The sequence below is a fragment of the Acipenser ruthenus genome, unplaced genomic scaffold (assembly GCF_902713425.1).
Source record: "Acipenser ruthenus unplaced genomic scaffold, fAciRut3.2 maternal haplotype, whole genome shotgun sequence".
Classification (NCBI taxonomy): Eukaryota; Metazoa; Chordata; class Actinopteri; order Acipenseriformes; family Acipenseridae; genus Acipenser; species Acipenser ruthenus.
Genome location: NW_026707395.1, coordinates 335,001 through 350,504, shown reverse-complemented (window position 1 = coordinate 350,504; position 15,504 = coordinate 335,001). Strand labels below are relative to the sequence as shown.

General features: G+C 43.6%; 61 non-coding genes and 7 pseudogenes across 61 annotated transcripts in view; all 68 read left to right on the top strand.

Moving 5' to 3' along the window:
• Window positions 1–28: 28 nt before the first annotated feature.
• LOC131725905 (5S ribosomal RNA) lies at window positions 29–147 on the top strand. Its single transcript, XR_009321084.1, has one exon. It is a non-coding gene; the product is annotated as a 5S ribosomal RNA (ribosomal RNA).
• A 114-nt stretch (window positions 148–261) lies between these two features.
• On the top strand, window positions 262–380 carry LOC131725904 (5S ribosomal RNA). Its single transcript, XR_009321083.1, has one exon. It is a non-coding gene; the product is annotated as a 5S ribosomal RNA (ribosomal RNA).
• A 100-nt stretch (window positions 381–480) lies between these two features.
• On the top strand, window positions 481–599 carry LOC131725903 (5S ribosomal RNA). The gene has a single exon (XR_009321082.1). It is a non-coding gene; the product is annotated as a 5S ribosomal RNA (ribosomal RNA).
• A 114-nt stretch (window positions 600–713) lies between these two features.
• LOC131725902 (5S ribosomal RNA) lies at window positions 714–832 on the top strand. The gene has a single exon (XR_009321081.1). It is a non-coding gene; the product is annotated as a 5S ribosomal RNA (ribosomal RNA).
• A 299-nt stretch (window positions 833–1,131) lies between these two features.
• Window positions 1,132–1,250, top strand: LOC131725901 (5S ribosomal RNA). Its single transcript, XR_009321080.1, has one exon. It is a non-coding gene; the product is annotated as a 5S ribosomal RNA (ribosomal RNA).
• A 100-nt stretch (window positions 1,251–1,350) lies between these two features.
• Window positions 1,351–1,469, top strand: LOC131725900 (5S ribosomal RNA). The gene has a single exon (XR_009321079.1). It is a non-coding gene; the product is annotated as a 5S ribosomal RNA (ribosomal RNA).
• Window positions 1,470–1,583: 114 nt separating this feature from the next.
• Window positions 1,584–1,702, top strand: LOC131726930 (5S ribosomal RNA). Its single transcript, XR_009321739.1, has one exon. It is a non-coding gene; the product is annotated as a 5S ribosomal RNA (ribosomal RNA).
• Window positions 1,703–1,802: 100 nt separating this feature from the next.
• LOC131726551 (5S ribosomal RNA) lies at window positions 1,803–1,921 on the top strand. Its single transcript, XR_009321650.1, has one exon. It is a non-coding gene; the product is annotated as a 5S ribosomal RNA (ribosomal RNA).
• Window positions 1,922–2,021: 100 nt separating this feature from the next.
• On the top strand, window positions 2,022–2,140 carry LOC131726157 (5S ribosomal RNA). The gene has a single exon (XR_009321339.1). It is a non-coding gene; the product is annotated as a 5S ribosomal RNA (ribosomal RNA).
• Window positions 2,141–2,240: 100 nt separating this feature from the next.
• Window positions 2,241–2,359, top strand: LOC131725898 (5S ribosomal RNA). Its single transcript, XR_009321077.1, has one exon. It is a non-coding gene; the product is annotated as a 5S ribosomal RNA (ribosomal RNA).
• A 114-nt stretch (window positions 2,360–2,473) lies between these two features.
• LOC131726183 (5S ribosomal RNA) lies at window positions 2,474–2,592 on the top strand. The gene has a single exon (XR_009321365.1). It is a non-coding gene; the product is annotated as a 5S ribosomal RNA (ribosomal RNA).
• A 100-nt stretch (window positions 2,593–2,692) lies between these two features.
• LOC131725897 (5S ribosomal RNA) lies at window positions 2,693–2,811 on the top strand. Its single transcript, XR_009321076.1, has one exon. It is a non-coding gene; the product is annotated as a 5S ribosomal RNA (ribosomal RNA).
• Window positions 2,812–2,925: 114 nt separating this feature from the next.
• Window positions 2,926–3,054, top strand: LOC131726465 (5S ribosomal RNA; annotated as a pseudogene).
• A 114-nt stretch (window positions 3,055–3,168) lies between these two features.
• Window positions 3,169–3,287, top strand: LOC131726268 (5S ribosomal RNA). The gene has a single exon (XR_009321451.1). It is a non-coding gene; the product is annotated as a 5S ribosomal RNA (ribosomal RNA).
• A 114-nt stretch (window positions 3,288–3,401) lies between these two features.
• Window positions 3,402–3,520, top strand: LOC131725896 (5S ribosomal RNA). Its single transcript, XR_009321075.1, has one exon. It is a non-coding gene; the product is annotated as a 5S ribosomal RNA (ribosomal RNA).
• A 114-nt stretch (window positions 3,521–3,634) lies between these two features.
• Window positions 3,635–3,753, top strand: LOC131725895 (5S ribosomal RNA). Its single transcript, XR_009321074.1, has one exon. It is a non-coding gene; the product is annotated as a 5S ribosomal RNA (ribosomal RNA).
• Window positions 3,754–3,867: 114 nt separating this feature from the next.
• On the top strand, window positions 3,868–3,986 carry LOC131725894 (5S ribosomal RNA). Its single transcript, XR_009321073.1, has one exon. It is a non-coding gene; the product is annotated as a 5S ribosomal RNA (ribosomal RNA).
• Window positions 3,987–4,086: 100 nt separating this feature from the next.
• Window positions 4,087–4,205, top strand: LOC131725893 (5S ribosomal RNA). Its single transcript, XR_009321072.1, has one exon. It is a non-coding gene; the product is annotated as a 5S ribosomal RNA (ribosomal RNA).
• Window positions 4,206–4,305: 100 nt separating this feature from the next.
• LOC131726272 (5S ribosomal RNA) lies at window positions 4,306–4,424 on the top strand. The gene has a single exon (XR_009321455.1). It is a non-coding gene; the product is annotated as a 5S ribosomal RNA (ribosomal RNA).
• A 114-nt stretch (window positions 4,425–4,538) lies between these two features.
• On the top strand, window positions 4,539–4,657 carry LOC131725892 (5S ribosomal RNA). Its single transcript, XR_009321071.1, has one exon. It is a non-coding gene; the product is annotated as a 5S ribosomal RNA (ribosomal RNA).
• A 114-nt stretch (window positions 4,658–4,771) lies between these two features.
• LOC131725891 (5S ribosomal RNA) lies at window positions 4,772–4,890 on the top strand. The gene has a single exon (XR_009321070.1). It is a non-coding gene; the product is annotated as a 5S ribosomal RNA (ribosomal RNA).
• Window positions 4,891–5,004: 114 nt separating this feature from the next.
• On the top strand, window positions 5,005–5,123 carry LOC131725890 (5S ribosomal RNA). The gene has a single exon (XR_009321069.1). It is a non-coding gene; the product is annotated as a 5S ribosomal RNA (ribosomal RNA).
• A 114-nt stretch (window positions 5,124–5,237) lies between these two features.
• On the top strand, window positions 5,238–5,356 carry LOC131725889 (5S ribosomal RNA). The gene has a single exon (XR_009321068.1). It is a non-coding gene; the product is annotated as a 5S ribosomal RNA (ribosomal RNA).
• Window positions 5,357–5,456: 100 nt separating this feature from the next.
• On the top strand, window positions 5,457–5,575 carry LOC131725887 (5S ribosomal RNA). Its single transcript, XR_009321066.1, has one exon. It is a non-coding gene; the product is annotated as a 5S ribosomal RNA (ribosomal RNA).
• Window positions 5,576–5,675: 100 nt separating this feature from the next.
• On the top strand, window positions 5,676–5,784 carry LOC131726862 (5S ribosomal RNA; annotated as a pseudogene).
• Window positions 5,785–5,884: 100 nt separating this feature from the next.
• On the top strand, window positions 5,885–5,993 carry LOC131726795 (5S ribosomal RNA; annotated as a pseudogene).
• A 114-nt stretch (window positions 5,994–6,107) lies between these two features.
• On the top strand, window positions 6,108–6,226 carry LOC131725886 (5S ribosomal RNA). Its single transcript, XR_009321065.1, has one exon. It is a non-coding gene; the product is annotated as a 5S ribosomal RNA (ribosomal RNA).
• A 114-nt stretch (window positions 6,227–6,340) lies between these two features.
• Window positions 6,341–6,459, top strand: LOC131725885 (5S ribosomal RNA). The gene has a single exon (XR_009321064.1). It is a non-coding gene; the product is annotated as a 5S ribosomal RNA (ribosomal RNA).
• Window positions 6,460–6,573: 114 nt separating this feature from the next.
• Window positions 6,574–6,692, top strand: LOC131726352 (5S ribosomal RNA). Its single transcript, XR_009321540.1, has one exon. It is a non-coding gene; the product is annotated as a 5S ribosomal RNA (ribosomal RNA).
• Window positions 6,693–6,806: 114 nt separating this feature from the next.
• LOC131725884 (5S ribosomal RNA) lies at window positions 6,807–6,925 on the top strand. Its single transcript, XR_009321063.1, has one exon. It is a non-coding gene; the product is annotated as a 5S ribosomal RNA (ribosomal RNA).
• Window positions 6,926–7,039: 114 nt separating this feature from the next.
• On the top strand, window positions 7,040–7,158 carry LOC131726483 (5S ribosomal RNA; annotated as a pseudogene).
• Window positions 7,159–7,272: 114 nt separating this feature from the next.
• On the top strand, window positions 7,273–7,391 carry LOC131725883 (5S ribosomal RNA). Its single transcript, XR_009321062.1, has one exon. It is a non-coding gene; the product is annotated as a 5S ribosomal RNA (ribosomal RNA).
• A 114-nt stretch (window positions 7,392–7,505) lies between these two features.
• On the top strand, window positions 7,506–7,624 carry LOC131726355 (5S ribosomal RNA). The gene has a single exon (XR_009321544.1). It is a non-coding gene; the product is annotated as a 5S ribosomal RNA (ribosomal RNA).
• Window positions 7,625–7,724: 100 nt separating this feature from the next.
• Window positions 7,725–7,843, top strand: LOC131725881 (5S ribosomal RNA). Its single transcript, XR_009321060.1, has one exon. It is a non-coding gene; the product is annotated as a 5S ribosomal RNA (ribosomal RNA).
• A 100-nt stretch (window positions 7,844–7,943) lies between these two features.
• LOC131725880 (5S ribosomal RNA) lies at window positions 7,944–8,062 on the top strand. Its single transcript, XR_009321059.1, has one exon. It is a non-coding gene; the product is annotated as a 5S ribosomal RNA (ribosomal RNA).
• Window positions 8,063–8,162: 100 nt separating this feature from the next.
• LOC131726793 (5S ribosomal RNA) lies at window positions 8,163–8,271 on the top strand (annotated as a pseudogene).
• Window positions 8,272–8,385: 114 nt separating this feature from the next.
• LOC131725879 (5S ribosomal RNA) lies at window positions 8,386–8,504 on the top strand. Its single transcript, XR_009321058.1, has one exon. It is a non-coding gene; the product is annotated as a 5S ribosomal RNA (ribosomal RNA).
• A 114-nt stretch (window positions 8,505–8,618) lies between these two features.
• Window positions 8,619–8,737, top strand: LOC131725878 (5S ribosomal RNA). Its single transcript, XR_009321057.1, has one exon. It is a non-coding gene; the product is annotated as a 5S ribosomal RNA (ribosomal RNA).
• A 114-nt stretch (window positions 8,738–8,851) lies between these two features.
• Window positions 8,852–8,970, top strand: LOC131726101 (5S ribosomal RNA). The gene has a single exon (XR_009321283.1). It is a non-coding gene; the product is annotated as a 5S ribosomal RNA (ribosomal RNA).
• Window positions 8,971–9,084: 114 nt separating this feature from the next.
• On the top strand, window positions 9,085–9,202 carry LOC131726480 (5S ribosomal RNA; annotated as a pseudogene).
• Window positions 9,203–9,316: 114 nt separating this feature from the next.
• Window positions 9,317–9,435, top strand: LOC131725877 (5S ribosomal RNA). Its single transcript, XR_009321056.1, has one exon. It is a non-coding gene; the product is annotated as a 5S ribosomal RNA (ribosomal RNA).
• Window positions 9,436–9,535: 100 nt separating this feature from the next.
• On the top strand, window positions 9,536–9,654 carry LOC131725875 (5S ribosomal RNA). The gene has a single exon (XR_009321054.1). It is a non-coding gene; the product is annotated as a 5S ribosomal RNA (ribosomal RNA).
• Window positions 9,655–9,768: 114 nt separating this feature from the next.
• LOC131725874 (5S ribosomal RNA) lies at window positions 9,769–9,887 on the top strand. Its single transcript, XR_009321053.1, has one exon. It is a non-coding gene; the product is annotated as a 5S ribosomal RNA (ribosomal RNA).
• A 114-nt stretch (window positions 9,888–10,001) lies between these two features.
• Window positions 10,002–10,120, top strand: LOC131726463 (5S ribosomal RNA; annotated as a pseudogene).
• Window positions 10,121–10,234: 114 nt separating this feature from the next.
• LOC131725873 (5S ribosomal RNA) lies at window positions 10,235–10,353 on the top strand. The gene has a single exon (XR_009321052.1). It is a non-coding gene; the product is annotated as a 5S ribosomal RNA (ribosomal RNA).
• A 114-nt stretch (window positions 10,354–10,467) lies between these two features.
• On the top strand, window positions 10,468–10,586 carry LOC131725872 (5S ribosomal RNA). The gene has a single exon (XR_009321051.1). It is a non-coding gene; the product is annotated as a 5S ribosomal RNA (ribosomal RNA).
• Window positions 10,587–10,700: 114 nt separating this feature from the next.
• On the top strand, window positions 10,701–10,819 carry LOC131725871 (5S ribosomal RNA). The gene has a single exon (XR_009321050.1). It is a non-coding gene; the product is annotated as a 5S ribosomal RNA (ribosomal RNA).
• A 100-nt stretch (window positions 10,820–10,919) lies between these two features.
• LOC131725870 (5S ribosomal RNA) lies at window positions 10,920–11,038 on the top strand. Its single transcript, XR_009321049.1, has one exon. It is a non-coding gene; the product is annotated as a 5S ribosomal RNA (ribosomal RNA).
• Window positions 11,039–11,152: 114 nt separating this feature from the next.
• On the top strand, window positions 11,153–11,271 carry LOC131725869 (5S ribosomal RNA). Its single transcript, XR_009321048.1, has one exon. It is a non-coding gene; the product is annotated as a 5S ribosomal RNA (ribosomal RNA).
• Window positions 11,272–11,385: 114 nt separating this feature from the next.
• Window positions 11,386–11,504, top strand: LOC131726332 (5S ribosomal RNA). The gene has a single exon (XR_009321518.1). It is a non-coding gene; the product is annotated as a 5S ribosomal RNA (ribosomal RNA).
• Window positions 11,505–11,604: 100 nt separating this feature from the next.
• Window positions 11,605–11,723, top strand: LOC131725868 (5S ribosomal RNA). The gene has a single exon (XR_009321047.1). It is a non-coding gene; the product is annotated as a 5S ribosomal RNA (ribosomal RNA).
• Window positions 11,724–11,823: 100 nt separating this feature from the next.
• LOC131726220 (5S ribosomal RNA) lies at window positions 11,824–11,942 on the top strand. The gene has a single exon (XR_009321403.1). It is a non-coding gene; the product is annotated as a 5S ribosomal RNA (ribosomal RNA).
• A 100-nt stretch (window positions 11,943–12,042) lies between these two features.
• LOC131726252 (5S ribosomal RNA) lies at window positions 12,043–12,161 on the top strand. Its single transcript, XR_009321435.1, has one exon. It is a non-coding gene; the product is annotated as a 5S ribosomal RNA (ribosomal RNA).
• A 114-nt stretch (window positions 12,162–12,275) lies between these two features.
• On the top strand, window positions 12,276–12,394 carry LOC131725867 (5S ribosomal RNA). The gene has a single exon (XR_009321046.1). It is a non-coding gene; the product is annotated as a 5S ribosomal RNA (ribosomal RNA).
• A 114-nt stretch (window positions 12,395–12,508) lies between these two features.
• LOC131726253 (5S ribosomal RNA) lies at window positions 12,509–12,627 on the top strand. The gene has a single exon (XR_009321436.1). It is a non-coding gene; the product is annotated as a 5S ribosomal RNA (ribosomal RNA).
• A 100-nt stretch (window positions 12,628–12,727) lies between these two features.
• LOC131725866 (5S ribosomal RNA) lies at window positions 12,728–12,846 on the top strand. The gene has a single exon (XR_009321045.1). It is a non-coding gene; the product is annotated as a 5S ribosomal RNA (ribosomal RNA).
• Window positions 12,847–12,946: 100 nt separating this feature from the next.
• Window positions 12,947–13,065, top strand: LOC131726958 (5S ribosomal RNA). The gene has a single exon (XR_009321767.1). It is a non-coding gene; the product is annotated as a 5S ribosomal RNA (ribosomal RNA).
• Window positions 13,066–13,165: 100 nt separating this feature from the next.
• On the top strand, window positions 13,166–13,284 carry LOC131726238 (5S ribosomal RNA). The gene has a single exon (XR_009321421.1). It is a non-coding gene; the product is annotated as a 5S ribosomal RNA (ribosomal RNA).
• A 111-nt stretch (window positions 13,285–13,395) lies between these two features.
• LOC131725864 (5S ribosomal RNA) lies at window positions 13,396–13,514 on the top strand. The gene has a single exon (XR_009321043.1). It is a non-coding gene; the product is annotated as a 5S ribosomal RNA (ribosomal RNA).
• Window positions 13,515–13,628: 114 nt separating this feature from the next.
• Window positions 13,629–13,747, top strand: LOC131725863 (5S ribosomal RNA). The gene has a single exon (XR_009321042.1). It is a non-coding gene; the product is annotated as a 5S ribosomal RNA (ribosomal RNA).
• A 100-nt stretch (window positions 13,748–13,847) lies between these two features.
• On the top strand, window positions 13,848–13,966 carry LOC131726375 (5S ribosomal RNA). Its single transcript, XR_009321564.1, has one exon. It is a non-coding gene; the product is annotated as a 5S ribosomal RNA (ribosomal RNA).
• A 100-nt stretch (window positions 13,967–14,066) lies between these two features.
• Window positions 14,067–14,185, top strand: LOC131725862 (5S ribosomal RNA). The gene has a single exon (XR_009321041.1). It is a non-coding gene; the product is annotated as a 5S ribosomal RNA (ribosomal RNA).
• Window positions 14,186–14,285: 100 nt separating this feature from the next.
• LOC131726221 (5S ribosomal RNA) lies at window positions 14,286–14,404 on the top strand. The gene has a single exon (XR_009321404.1). It is a non-coding gene; the product is annotated as a 5S ribosomal RNA (ribosomal RNA).
• A 114-nt stretch (window positions 14,405–14,518) lies between these two features.
• Window positions 14,519–14,637, top strand: LOC131725861 (5S ribosomal RNA). Its single transcript, XR_009321040.1, has one exon. It is a non-coding gene; the product is annotated as a 5S ribosomal RNA (ribosomal RNA).
• Window positions 14,638–14,751: 114 nt separating this feature from the next.
• On the top strand, window positions 14,752–14,870 carry LOC131726264 (5S ribosomal RNA). The gene has a single exon (XR_009321447.1). It is a non-coding gene; the product is annotated as a 5S ribosomal RNA (ribosomal RNA).
• A 114-nt stretch (window positions 14,871–14,984) lies between these two features.
• Window positions 14,985–15,103, top strand: LOC131725860 (5S ribosomal RNA). The gene has a single exon (XR_009321039.1). It is a non-coding gene; the product is annotated as a 5S ribosomal RNA (ribosomal RNA).
• Window positions 15,104–15,203: 100 nt separating this feature from the next.
• Window positions 15,204–15,322, top strand: LOC131726263 (5S ribosomal RNA). The gene has a single exon (XR_009321446.1). It is a non-coding gene; the product is annotated as a 5S ribosomal RNA (ribosomal RNA).
• A 114-nt stretch (window positions 15,323–15,436) lies between these two features.
• LOC131725859 (5S ribosomal RNA) overlaps window positions 15,437–15,504 on the top strand; it is a 119-nt gene continuing 51 nt past the window's right edge. The window contains exon 1 of the ribosomal RNA XR_009321038.1: window positions 15,437–15,504. This exon is cut by the window's right edge and continues 51 nt beyond it. This is a non-coding gene — a ribosomal RNA (5S ribosomal RNA).

Genomic DNA, 15,504 nt, shown 5'->3' with positions numbered 1-15,504 from the left:
TAAAAGTCATGAAAGCAGAAATGCAATCGCCTGCGGCCACACCACCTTGAATAAGCCTGATCTCGTCTGATCTCAGAAGCTAAGCAATGTTGGGCTTGGTTAGTACTTGGATGGGAGACCACCTGGGAATATCAAGTGCTGCAGGCATTACATTTTTGTAATTACATTTTACAATTGAAATGTGTGGAGGACAAAAGGAAATTTTGGAGGAATCACCCCCAGCTCACTAAACATAAAAGTCATGAAAGCAGAAATGCAATCGCCTGCGGCCACACCACCTTGAATAAGCCTGATCTCGTCTGATCTCAGAAGCTAAGCAATGTTGGGCTTGGTTAGTACTTGGATGGGAGACCACCTGGGAATATCAAGTGCTGCAGGCATTACATTTTACAATTGAAATGTGTGGAGGACAAAAGGAAATTTTGGAGGAATCACCCCCAGCTCACTAAACATAAAAGTCATGAAAGCAGAAATGCAATCGCCTGCGGCCACACCACCTTGAATAAGCCTGATCTCGTCTGATCTCAGAAGCTAAGCAATGTTGGGCTTGGTTAGTACTTGGATGGGAGACCACCTGGGAATATCAAGTGCTGCAGGCATTACATTTTTGTAATTACATTTTACAATTGAAATGTGTGGAGGACAAAAGGAAATTTTGGAGGAATCACCCCCAGCTCACTAAACATAAAAGTCATGAAAGCAGAAATGCAATCGCCTGCGGCCACACCACCTTGAATAAGCCTGATCTCGTCTGATCTCAGAAGCTAAGCAATGTTGGGCTTGGTTAGTACTTGGATGGGAGACCACCTGGGAATATCAAGTGCTGCAGGCATTACATTTTTGTAATTACATTTTACAATTGAAATGTGTGGAGGACAAAAGGAAATTTTGGAGGAATCACCCCCAGCTCACTAAACATAAAAGTCATGAAAGCAGAAATGCAATCGCCTGCGGCCACACCACCTTGAATAAGCCTGATCTCGTCTGATCTCAGATGGGAGACCACCTGGGAATATCAAGTGCTGCAGGCATTACATTTTACAATTGAAATGTGTGGAGGACAAAAGGAAATTTTGGAAAAATCACCCCCAGCTCACTAAACATAAAAGTCATGAAAGCAGAAATGCAATCGCCTGCGGCCACACCACCTTGAATAAGCCTGATCTCGTCTGATCTCAGAAGCTAAGCAATGTTGGGCTTGGTTAGTACTTGGATGGGAGACCACCTGGGAATATCAAGTGCTGCAGGCATTACATTTTACAATTGAAATGTGTGGAGGACAAAAGGAAATTTTGGAGGAATCACCCCCAGCTCACTAAACATAAAAGTCATGAAAGCAGAAATGCAATCGCCTGCGGCCACACCACCTTGAATAAGCCTGATCTCGTCTGATCTCAGAAGCTAAGCAATGTTGGGCTTGGTTAGTACTTGGATGGGAGACCACCTGGGAATATCAAGTGCTGCAGGCATTACATTTTTGTAATTACATTTTACAATTGAAATGTGTGGAGGACAAAAGGAAATTTTGGAGGAATCACCCCCAGCTCACTAAACATAAAAGTCATGAAAGCAGAAATGCAATCGCCTGCGGCCACACCACCTTGAATAAGCCTGATCTCATCTGATCTCAGAAGCTAAGCAATGTTGGGCTTGGTTAGTACTTGGATGGGAGACCACCTGGGAATATCAAGTGCTGCAGGCATTACATTTTACAATTGAAATGTGTGGAGGACAAAAGGAAATGTTGGAGGAATCACCCCCAGCTCACTAAACATAAAAGTCATGAAAGCAGAAATGCAATCGCCTGCGGCCACACCACCTTGAATAAGCCTGATCTCGTCTGATCTCAGAAGTTAAGCAATGTTGGGCTTGGTTAGTACTTGGATGGGAGACCACCTGGGAATATCAAGTGCTGCAGGCATTACATTTTACAATTGAAATGTGTGGAGGACAAAAGGAAATTTTGGAGGAATCACCCCCAGCTCACTAAACATAAAAGTCATGAAAGCAGAAATGCAATCGCCTGCGGCCACACCACCTTGAATAAGCCTGATCTCGTCTGATCTCAGAAGCTAAGCAATGTTGGGCTTGGTTAGTACTTGAATGGGAGACCACCTGGGAATATCAAGTGCTGCAGGCATTACATTTTACAATTGAAATGTGTGGAGGACAAAAGGAAATTTTGGAGGAATCACCCCCAGCTCACTAAACATAAAAGTCATGAAAGCAGAAATGCAATCGCCTGCGGCCACACCACCTTGAATAAGCCTGATCTCGTCTGATCTCAGAAGCTAAGCAATGTTGGGCTTGGTTAGTACTTGGATGGGAGACCACCTGGGAATATCAAGTGCTGCAGGCATTACATTTTTGTAATTACATTTTACAATTGAAATGTGTGGAGGACAAAAGGAAATTTTGGAGGAATCACCCCCAGCTCACTAAACATAAAAGTCATGAAAGCAGAAATGCAGTCGCCTGCGGCCACACCACCTTGAATAAGCCTGATTTCGTCTGATCTCAGAAGCTAAGCAATGTTGGGCTAGGTTAGTACTTGGATGGGAGACCACCTGGGAATATCAAGTGCTGCAGGCATTACATTTTACAATTGAAATGTGTGGAGGACAAAAGGAAATTTTGGAGGAATCACCCCCAGCTCACTAAACATAAAAGTCATGAAAGCAGAAACGCAATCGCCTGCGGCCACACCACCTTGAATAAGCCTGATCTCGTCTGATCTCAGAAGCTAAGCAATGTTGGGCTTGGTTAGTACTTGGATGGGAGACCACCTGGGAATATCAAGTGCTGCAGGCATTACATTTTTGTAATTACATTTTACAATTGAAATGTGTGGAGGACAAAAGGAAATTTTGGAGGAATCACCCCCAGCTCACTAAACATAAAAGTCATGAAAGCAGAAATGCAATCGCCTGCGGCCACACCACCTTGAATAAGCCTGATCTCGCCTGATCTCGTCTGATCTCAGAAGCTAAGCAATGTCGGGCTTGGTTAGTACTTGGATGGGAGACCACCTGGGAATATCAAGTGCTGCAGGCATTACATTTTTGTAATTACATTTTACAATTGAAATGTGTGGAGGACAAAAGGAAATTTTGGAGGAATCACCCCCAGCTCACTAAACATAAAAGTCATGAAAGCAGAAATGCAATCGCCTGCGGCCACGCCACCTTGAATAAGCCTGATCTCGTCTGATCTCAGAAACTAAGCAATGTTGGGCTTGGTTAGTACTTGGATGGGAGACCACCTGGGAATATCAAGTGCTGCAGGCATTACATTTTTGTAATTACATTTTAGAATTGAAATGTGTGGAGGACAAAAGGAAATTTTGGAGGAATCACCCCCAGCTCACTAAACATAAAAGTCATGAAAGCAGAAATGCAATCGCCTGCGGCCACACCACCTTGAATAAGCCTGATCTCGTCTGATCTCAGAAGCTAAGCAATGTTGGGCTTGGTTAGTACTTGGATGGGAGACCACCTGGGAATATCAAGTGCTGCAGGCATTACATTTTTGTAATTACATTTTACAATTGAAATGTGTGGAGGACAAAAGGAAATTTTGGAGGAATCACCCCCAGCTCACTAAACATAAAAGTCATGAAAGCAGAAATGCAATCGCCTGCGGCCACACCACCTTGAATAAGCCTGATCTCGTCTGATCTCAGAAGCTAAGCAATGTTGGGCTTGGTTAGTACTTGGATGGGAGACCACCTGGGAATATCAAGTGCTGCAGGCATTACATTTTTGTAATTACATTTTACAATTGAAATGTGTGGAGGACAAAAGGAAATTTTGGAGGAATCACCCCCAGCTCACTAAACATAAAAGTCATGAAAGCAGAAATGCAATCGCCTGCGGCCACACCACCTTGAATAAGCCTGATCTCGTCTGATCTCAGAAGCTAAGCAATGTTGGGCTTGGTTAGTACTTGGATGGGAGACCACCTGGGAATATCAAGTGCTGCAGGCATTACATTTTACAATTGAAATGTGTGGAGGACAAAAGGAAATTTTGGAGGAATCACCCCCAGCTCACTAAACATAAAAGTCATGAAAGCAGAAATGCAATCGCCTGCGGCCACACCACCTTGAATAAGCCTGATCTCGTCTGATCTCAGAAGCTAAGCAATGTTGGGCTTGGTTAGTACTTGGATGGGAGACCACCTGGGAATATCAAGTGCTGCAGGCATTACATTTTACAATTGAAATGTGTGGAGGACAAAAGGAAATTTTGGAGGAATCACCCCCAGCTCACTAAACATAAAAGTCATGAAAGCAGAAATGCAATCGCCTGCGACCACACCACCTTGAATAAGCCTGATCTCGTCTGATCTCAGAAGCTAAGCAATGTTGGGCTTGGTTAGTACTTGGATGGGAGACCACCTGGGAATATCAAGTGCTGCAGGCATTACATTTTTGTAATTACATTTTACAATTGAAATGTGTGGAGGACAAAAGGAAATTTTGGAGGAATCACCCCCAGCTCACTAAACATAAAAGTCATGAAAGCAGAAATGCAATCGCCTGCGGCCACACCACCTTGAATAAGCCTGATCTCGTCTGATCTCAGAAGCTAAGCAATGTTGGGCTTGGTTAGTACTTGGATGGGAGACCACCTGGGAATATCAAGTGCTGCAGGCATTACATTTTTGTAATTACATTTTACAATTGAAATGTGTGGAGGACAAAAGGAAATTTTGGAGGAATCACCCCCAGCTCACTAAACATAAAAGTCATGAAAGCAGAAATGCAATCGCCTGCGGCCACACCACCTTGAATAAGCCTGATCTCGTCTGATCTCAGAAGCTAAGCAATGTTGGGCTTGGTTAGTACTTGGATGGGAGACCACCTGGGAATATCAAGTGCTGCAGGCATTACATTTTTGTAATTACATTTTACAATTGAAATGTGTGGAGGACAAAAGGAAATTTTGGAGGAATCACCCCCAGCTCACTAAACATAAAAGTCATGAAAGCAGAAATGCAATCGCCTGCGGCCACACCACCTTGAATAAGCCTGATCTCGTCTGATCTCAGAAGCTAAGCAATGTTGGGCTTGGTTAGTACTTGGATGGGAGACCACCTGGGAATATCAAGTGCTGCAGGCATTACATTTTTGTAATTACATTTTACAATTGAAATGTGTGGAGGACAAAAGGAAATTTTGGAGGAATCACCCCCAGCTCACTAAACATAAAAGTCATGAAAGCAGAAATGCAATCGCCTGCGGCCACACCACCTTGAATAAGCCTGATCTCGTCTGATCTCAGAAGCTAAGCAATGTTGGGCTTGGTTAGTACTTGGATGGGAGACCACCTGGGAATATCAAGTGCTGCAGGCATTACATTTTACAATTGAAATGTGTGGAGGACAAAAGGAAATTTTGGAGGAATCACCCCCAGCTCACTAAACATAAAAGTCATGAAAGCAGAAATGCAATCGCCTGCGGCCACACCACCTTGAATAAGCCTGATCTCGTCTGATCTCAGAAGCTAAGCAATGTTGGGCTTGGTTAGTACTTGGATGGGAGACCACCTGGGAATATCAAGTGCTGCAGGCATTACATTTTACAATTGAAATGTGTGGAGGACAAAAGGAAATTTTGGAGGAATCACCCGCAGCTCACTAAACATAAAAGTCATGAAAGCAGAAATGCAATCGCCTGCGGCCACACCACCTTGAATAAGTCTGATCTCAGAAGCTAAGCAATGTTGGGCTTGGTTAGTACTTGGATGGGAGACCACCTGGGAATATCAAGTGCTGCATGCATTACATTTTACAATTGAAATGTGTGGAGGACAAAAGGAAATTTTGGAGGAATCACCCCCAGCTCACTAAACATAAAAGTCATGAAAGCAGAAATGCAATCGTCTGCGGCCACACCACCTTGAATAAGCCTGATCTCAGAAGCTAAGCAATGTTGGGCTTGGTTAGTACTTGGATGGGAGACCACCTGGGAATATCAAGTGCTGCAGGCATTACATTTTAGTAATTACATTTTACAATTGAAATGTGTGGAGGACAAAAGGAAATTTTGGAGGAATCACCCCCAGCTCACTAAACATAAAAGTCATGAAAGCAGAAATGCAATCGCCTGCGGCCACACCACCTTGAATAAGCCTGATCTCGTCTGATCTCAGAAGCTAAGCAATGTTGGGCTTGGTTAGTACTTGGATGGGAGACCACCTGGGAATATCAAGTGCTGCAGGCATTACATTTTTGTAATTACATTTTACAATTGAAATGTGTGGAGGACAAAAGGAAATTTTGGAGGAATCACCCCCAGCTCACTAAACATAAAAGTCATGAAAGCAGAAATGCAATCGCCTGCGGCCACACCACCTTGAATAAGCCTGATCTCGTCTGATCTCAGAAGCTAAGCAATGTTGGGCTTGGTTAGTACTTGGATGGGAGACCACCTGGGAATATCAAGTGCTGCAGGCATTACATTTTTGTAATTACATTTTACAATTGAAATGTGTGGAGGACAAAAGGAAATTTTGGAGGAATCACCCCCAGCTCACTAAACATAAAAGTCATGAAAGCAGAAATGCAATCGCCTGCGGCCACACCACCTTGAATAAGCCTGATCTTGTCTGATCTCAGAAGCTAAGCAATGTTGGGCTTGGTTAGTACTTGGATGGGAGACCACCTGGGAATATCAAGTGCTGCAGGCATTACATTTTTGTAATTACATTTTACAATTGAAATGTGTGGAGGACAAAAGGAAATTTTGGAGGAATCACTCCCAGCTCACTAAACATAAAAGTCATGAAAGCAGAAATGCAATCGCCTGCGGCCACACCACCTTGAATAAGCCTGATCTCGTCTGATCTCAGAAGCTAAGCAATGTTGGGCTTGGTTAGTACTTGGATGGGAGACCACCTGGGAATATCAAGTGCTGCAGGCATTACATTTTTGTAATTACATTTTAGAATTGAAATGTGTGGAGGACAAAAGGAAATTTTGGAGGAATCACCCCCAGCTCACTAAACATAAAAGTCATGAAAGCAGAAATGCAATCGCCTGCGGCCACACCACCTTGAATAAGCCTGATCTTGTCTGATCTCAGAAGCTAAGCAATGTTGGGCTTGGTTAGAACTTGGATGGGAGACCACCTGGGAATATCAAGTGCTGCAGGCATTACATTTTTGTAATTACATTTTACAATTGAAATGTGTGGAGGACAAAAGGAAATTTTGGAGGAATCACCCCCAGCTCACTAAACATAAAAGTCATGAAAGCAGAAATGCAATCGCCTGCGGCCACACCACCTTGAATAAGCCTGATCTCGTCTGATCTCAGAAGCTAAGCAATGTTGGGCTTGGTTAGTACTTGGATGGGAGACCACCTGGGAATATCAAGTGCTGCAGGCATTACATTTTTGTAATTACATTTTACAATTGAAATGTGTGGAGGACAAAAGGAAATTTTGGAGGAATCACCCCCAGCTCACTAAACATAAAAGTCATGAAAGCAGAAATGCAATCGCCTGCGGTCTCACCACCTTGAATAAGCCTGATCTCGTCTGATCTCAGAAGCTAAGCAATGTTGGGCTTGGTTAGTACTTGGATGGGAGACCACCTGGGAATATCAAGTGCTGCAGGCATTACATTTTACAATTGAAATGTGTGGAGGACAAAAGGAAATTTTGGAGGAATCACCCCCAGCTCACTAAACATAAAAGTCATGAAAGCAGAAATGCAATCGCCTGCGGCCACACCACCTTGAATAAGCCTGATCTCGTCTGATCTCAGAAGCTAAGCAATGTTGGGCTTGGTTAGTACTTGGATGGGAGACCACCTGGGAATATCAAGTGCTGCAGGCATTACATTTTACAATTGAAATGTGTGGAGGACAAAAGGAAATTTTGGAGGAATCACCCCCAGCTCACTAAACATAAAAGTCATGAAAGCAGAAATGCAATCGCCTGCGGCCACACCACCTTGAATAAGCCTGATCTCGTCTGATCTCAGAAGCTAAGCAATGTTGGGCTTGGTTAGTACTTGGATGGGAGACCACCTGGGAATATCAAGTGCTGCAGGCATTACATTTTACAATTGAAATGTGTGGAGGACAAAAGGAAATTTTGGAGGAATCACCCCCAGCTCACTAAACATAAAAGTCATGAAAGCAGAAATGCAATCGCCTGCGGTCACACCACCTTGAATAAGCCTGATCTCAGAAGCTAAGCAATGTTGGGCTTGGTTAGTACTTGGATGGGAGACCACCTGGGAATATCAAGTGCTGCAGGCATTACATTTTTGTAATTACATTTTACAATTGAAATGTGTGGAGGACAAAAGGAAATTTTGGAGGAATCACCCCCAGCTCACTAAACATAAAAGTCATGAAAGCAGAAATGCAATCGCCTGCGGCCACACCACCTTGAATAAGCCTGATCTCGTCTGATCTCAGAAGCTAAGCAATGTTGGGCTTGGTTAGTACTTGGATGGGAGACCACCTGGGAATATCAAGTGCTGCAGGCATTACATTTTAGTAATTACATTTTACAATTGAAATGTGTGGAGGACAAAAGGAAATTTTGGAGGAATCACCCCCAGCTCACTAAACATAAAAGTCATGAAAGCAGAAATGCAATCGCCTGCGGCCACACCACCTTGAATAAGCCTGATCTCGTCTGATCTCAGAAGCTAAGCAATGTTGGGCTTGGTTAGTACTTGGATGGGAGACCACCTGGGAATATCAAGTGCTGCAGGCATTACATTTTAGTAATTACATTTTACAATTGAAATGTGTGGAGGACAAAAGGAAATTTTGGAGGAATCACCCCCAGCTCACTAAACATAAAAGTCATGAAAGCAGAAATGCAATCGCCTGCGGCCACACCACCTTGAATAAGCCTGATCTCGTCTGATCTCAGAAGCTAAGCAATGTTGGGCTTGGTTAGTACTTTGATGGGAGACCACCTGGGAATATCAAGTGCTGCAGGCATTACATTTTTGTAATTACATTTTACAATTGAAATGTGTGGAGGACAAAAGGAAATTTTGGAGGAATCACCCCCAGCTCACTAAACATAAAAGTCATGAAAGCAGAAATGCAATCGCCGCGGCCACACCACCTTGAATAAGCCTGATCTCGTCTGATCTCAGAAGCTAAGCAATGTTGGGCTTGGTTAGTACTTGGATGGGAGACCACCTGGGAATATCAAGTGCTGCAGGCATTACATTTTTGTAATTACATTTTACAATTGAAATGTGTGGAGGACAAAAGGAAATTTTGGAGGAATCACCCCCAGCTCACTAAACATAAAAGTCATGAAAGCAGAAATGCAATCGCCTGCGGCCACACCACCTTGAATAAGCCTGATCTCGTCTGATCTCAGAAGCTAAGCAATGTTGGGCTTGGTTAGTACTTGGATGGGAGACCACCTGGGAATATCAAGTGCTGCAGGCATTACATTTTACAATTGAAATGTGTGGAGGACAAAAGGAAATTTTGGAGGAATCACCCCCAGCTCACTAAACATAAAAGTCATGAAAGCAGAAATGCAATCGCCTGCGGCCACACCACCTTGAATAAGCCTGATCTCGTCTGATCTCAGAAGCTAAGCAATGTTGGGCTTGGTTAGTACTTGGATGGGAGACCACCTGGGAATATCAAGTGCTGCAGGCATTACATTTTTGTAATTACATTTTACAATTGAAATGTGTGGAGGACAAAAGGAAATTTTGGAGGAATCACCCCCAGCTCACTAAACATAAAAGTCATGAAAGCAGAAATGCAATCGCCTGCGGCCACACCACCTTGAATAAGCCTGATCTCGTCTGATCTCAGAAGCTAAGCAATGTTGGGCTTGGTTAGTACTTGGATGGGAGACCACCTGGGAATATCAAGTGCTGCAGGCATTACATTTTTGTAATTACATTTTACAATTGAAATGTGTGGAGGACAAAAGGAAATTTTGGAGGAATCACCCCCAGCTCACTAAACATAAAAGTCATGAAAGTAGTAATGCAATCGCCTGCGGCCACAACACCTTGAATAAGCCTGATCTCGTCTGATCTCTGAAGCTAAGCAATGTTGGGCTTGGTTAGTACTTGGATGGGAGACCACCTGGGAATATCAAGTGCTGCAGGCATTACATTTTTGTAATTACATTTTACAATTGAAATGTGTGGAGGACAAAAGGAAATTTTGGAGGAATCACCCCCAGCTCACTAAACATAAAAGTCATGAAAGCAGAAATGCAATCGCCTGCGGCCACACCACCTTGAATAAGCCTGATCTCGTCTGATCTCAGAAGCTAAGCAATGTTGGGCTTGGTTAGTACTTGGATGGGAGACCACCTGGGAATATCAAGTGCTGCAGGCATTACATTTTTGTAATTACATTTTACAATTGAAATGTGTGGAGGACAAAAGGAAATTTTGGAGGAATCAGCCCCAGCTCACTAAACATAAAAGTCATGAAAGCAGAAATGCAATCGCCTGCGGCCACACCACCTTGAATAAGCCTGATCTCGTCTGATCTCAGAAGCTAAGCAATGTTGGGCTTGGTTAGTACTTGGATGGGAGACCACCTGGGAATATCAAGTGCTGCAGGCATTACATTTTTGTAATTACATTTTACAATTGAAATGTGTGGAGGACAAAAGGAAATTTTGGAGGAATCACCCCCAGCTCACTAAACATAAAAGTCATGAAAGCAGAAATGCAATCGCCTGCGGCCACACCACCTTGAATAAGCCTGATCTCGTCTGATCTCAGAAGCTAAGCAATGTTGGGCTTGGTTAGTACTTGGATGGGAGACCACCTGGGAATATCAAGTGCTGCAGGCATTACATTTTACAATTGAAATGTGTGGAGGACAAAAGGAAATTTTGGAGGAATCACCCCCAGCTCACTAAACATAAAAGTCATGAAAGCAGAAATGCAATCGCCTGCGGCCACACCACCTTGAATAAGCCTGATCTCGTCTGATCTCAGAAGCTAAGCAATGTTGGGCTTGGTTAGTACTTGGATGGGAGACCACCTGGGAATATCAAGTGCTGCAGGCATTACATTTTAGTAATTACATTTTACAATTGAAATGTGTGGAGGACAAAAGGAAATTTTGGAGGAATCACCCCCAGCTCACTAAACATAAAAGTCATGAAAGCAGAAACGCAATCGCCTGCGGCCACACCACCTTGAATAAGCCTGATCTCGTCTGATCTCAGAAGCTAAGCAATGTTGGGCTTGGTTAGTACTTGGATGGGAGACCACCTGGGAATATCAAGTGCTGCAGGCATTACATTTTTGTAATTACATTTTACAATTGAAATGTGTGGAGGACAAAAGGAAATTTTGGAGGAATCACCCCCAGCTCACTAAACATAAAAGTCATGAAAGCAGAAATGCAATCGCCTGCGGCCACACCACCTTGAATAAGCCTGATCTCGTCTGATCTCCGAAGCTAAGCAATGTTGGGCTTGGTTAGTACTTGGATGGGAGACCACCTGGGAATATCAAGTGCTGCAGGCATTACATTTTACAATTGAAATGTGTGGAGGACAAAAGGAAATTTTGGAGGAATCACCCCCAGCTCACTAAACATAAAAGTCATGAAAGCAGAAATGCAATCGCCTGCGGCCACACCACCTTGAATAAGCCTGATCTCGTCTGATCTCAGAAGCTAAGCAATGTTGGGCTTGGTTAGTACTTGGATGGGAGACCACCTGGGAATATCAAGTGCTGCAGGCATTACATTTTACAATTGAAATGTGTGGAGGACAAAAGGAAATTTTGGAGGAATCACCCCCAGCTCACTAAACATAAAAGTCATGAAAGCAGAAATGCAATCGCCTGCGGCCACACCACCTTGAATAAGCCTGATCTCGTCTGATCTCAGAAGCTAAGCAATGTTGGGCTTGGTTAGTACTTGGATGGAAGACCACCTGGGAATATCAAGTGCTGCAGGCATTACATTTTACAATTGAAATGTGTGGAGGACAAAAGGAAATTTTGGAGGAATCACCCCCAGCTCACTAAACATAAAAGTCATGAAAGCAGAAATGCAATCGCCTGCGGCCACACCACCTTGAATAAGCCTGATCTCGTCTGATCTCAGAAGCTAAGCAATGTTGGGCTTGGTTAGTATTTGGATGGGAGACCACCTGGGAATATCAAGTGCTGCAGGCATTACATTTTTGTAATTACATTTTACAATTGAAATGTGTGGAGGACAAAAGGAAATTTTGGAGGAATCACCCCCAGCTCACTAAACATAAAAGTCATGAAAGCAGAAATGCAATCGCCTGCGGCCACACCACCTTGAATAAGCCTGATCTCGTCTGATCTCAGAAGCTAAGCAATGTTGGGCTTGGTTAGTACTTGGATGGGAGACCACCTGGGAATATCAAGTGCTGCAGGCATTACATTTTTGTAATTACATTTTACAATTGAAATGTGTGGAGGACAAAAGGAAATTTTGGAGGAATCACCCCCAGCTCACTAAACATAAAAGTCATGAAAGCAGAAATGCAATCGCCTGCGGCCACACCACCTTGAATAAGCCTGATCTCGTCTGATCTCAGAAGCTAAGCAATGTTGGGCTTGGTTAGTACTTGGATGGGAGACCACCTCGGAATATCAAGTGCTGCAGGCATTACATTTTACAATTGAAATGTGTGGAGGACAAAAGGAAATTTTGGAGGAATCACCCCCAGCTCACTAAACATAAAAGTCATGAAAGCAGAAATGCACTCGCCTGCGGCCACACCACCTTGAATAAGCCTGATCTCGTCTGATCTCAGAAGCTAAGCAATGTTGGGCTTGGTTAGTACTTGGATGGGAGACCACCTGGGAATATCAAGTGCTGCAGGCATTACATTTTACAATTGAAATGTGTGGAGGACAAAAGGAAATTTTGGAGGAATCACCCCCAGCTCACTAAACATAAAAGTCATGAAAGCAGAAATGCAATCGCCTGCGGCCACACCACCTTGAATATGCCTGATCTCGTCTGATCTCAGAAGCTAAGCAATGTTGGGCTTGGTTAGTACTTGGATGGGAGACCACCTGGGAATATCAAGTGCTGCAGGCATTACATTTTACAATTGAAATGTGTGGAGGACAAAAGGAAATTTTGGAGGAATCACCCCCAGCTCACTAAACATAAAAGTCATGAAAGCAGAAATGCAATCGCCTGCGGCCACACCACCTTGAATAAGCCTGATCTCGTCTGATCTCTGAAGCTAAGCAATGTTGGGCTTGGTTAGTACTTGGATGGGAGACCACCTGGGAATATCAAGTGCTGCAGGCATTACATTTTTGTAATTACATTTTACAATTGAAATGTGTGGACAAAAGGAAATTTTGGAGGAATCACCCCCAGCTCACTAAACATAAAAGTCATGAAAGCAGAAATGCAATCGCCTGCGGCCACACCACCTTGAATAAGCCTGATCTCGTCTGATCTCAGAAGCTAAGCAATGTTGGGCTTGGTTAGTACTTGGATGGGAGACCACCTGGGAATATCAAGTGCTGCAGGCATTACATTTTTGTAATTACATTTTACAATTGAAATGTGTGGAGGACAAAAGGAAATTTTGGAGGAATCACCCCCAGCTCACTAAACATAAAAGTCATGAAAGCAGAAATGCAATCGCCTGCGGCCACACCACCTTGAATAAGCCTGATCTCGTCTGATCTCAGAAGCTAAGCAATGTTGGGCTTGGTTAGTACTTGGATGGGAGACCACCTGGGAATATCAAGTGCTGCAGGCATTACATTTTACAATTGAAATGTGTGGAGGACAAAAGGAAATTTTGGAGGAATCACCCCCAGCTCACTAAACATAAAAGTCATGAAAGCAGAAATGCAATCGCCTGCGGCCACACCACCTTGAATAAGCCTGATCTCGTCTGATCTCAGAAGCTAAGCAATGTTGGGCTTGGTTAGTGCTTGGATGGGAGACCACCTGGGAATATCAAGTGCTGCAGGCATTACATTTTACAATTGAAATGTGTGGAGGACAAAAGGAAATTTTGGAGGAATCACCCCCAGCTCACTAAACATAAAAGTCATGAAAGCAGGAACGCAATCGCCTGCGGCCACACCACCTTGAATAAGCCTGATCTCGTCTGATCTCAGAAGCTAAGCAATGTTGGGCTTGGTTAGTACTTGGATGGGAGACCACCTGGGAATATCAAGTGCTGCAGGCATTACATTTTACAATTGAAATGTGTGGAGGACAAAAGGAAATTTTGGAGGAATCACCCCCAGCTCACTAAACATAAAAGTCATGAAAGCAGAAATGCAATCGCCTGCGGCCACACCACCTTGAATAAGCCTGATCTCGTCTGATCTCAGAAGCTAAGCAATGTTGGGCTTGGTTAGTACTTGGATGGTAGACCACCTGGGAATATCAAGTGCTGCAGGCATTACATTTTTGTAATTACATTTTACAATTGAAATGTGTGGAGGACAAAAGGAAATTTTGGAGGAATCACCCCCAGCTCACTAAACATAAAAGTCATGAAAGCAGAAACGCAATCGCCTGCGGCCACACCACCTTGAATAAGCCTGATCTCGTCTGATCTCAGAAGCTAAGCAATGTTGGGCTTGGTTAGTACTTGGATGGGAGACCACCTGGGAATATCAAGTGCTGCAGGCATTACATTTTTGTAATTACATTTTACAATTGAAATGTGTGGAGGACAAAAGGAAATTTTGGAGGAATCACCCCCAGCTCACTAAACATAAAAGTCATGAAAGCAGAAATGCAATCGCCTGCGGCCACACCACCTTGAATAAGCCTGATCTCGTCTGATCTCAGAAGCTAAGCAATGTTGGGTTTGGTTAGTACTTGGATGGGAGACCACCTGGGAATATCAAGTGCTGCAGGCATTACATTTTTGTAATTACATTTTACAATTGAAATGTGTGGAGGACAAAAGGAAATTTTGGAGGAATCACCCCCAGCTCACTAAACATAAAAGTCATGAAAGCAGAAATGCAATCGCCTGCGGCCACACCACCTTGAATAAGCCTGATCTCGTCTGATCTCAGAAGCTAAGCAATGTTGGGCTTGGTTAGTACTTGGATGGGAGACCACCTGGGAATATCAAGTGCTGCAGGCATTACATTTTACAATTGAAATGTGTGGAGGACAAAAGGAAATTTTGGAGGAATCACCCCCAGCTCACTAAACATAAAAGTCATGAAAGCAGAAATGCAATCGCCTGCGGCCACACCACCTTGAATAAGCCTGATCTCGTCTGATCTCAGAAGCTAAGCAATGTTGGGTTTGGTTAGTACTTGGATGGGAGACCACCTGGGAATATCAAGTGCTGCAGGCATTACATTTTTGTAATTACATTTTACAATTGAAATGTGTGGAGGACAAAAGGAAATTTTGGAGGAATCACCCCCAGCTCACTAAACATAAAAGTCATGAAAGCAGAAATGCAATCGCCTGCGGCCACACCACCTTGAATAAGCCTGATCTCGTCTGATCTCAGAAGCTAAGCAATGTTGGGCT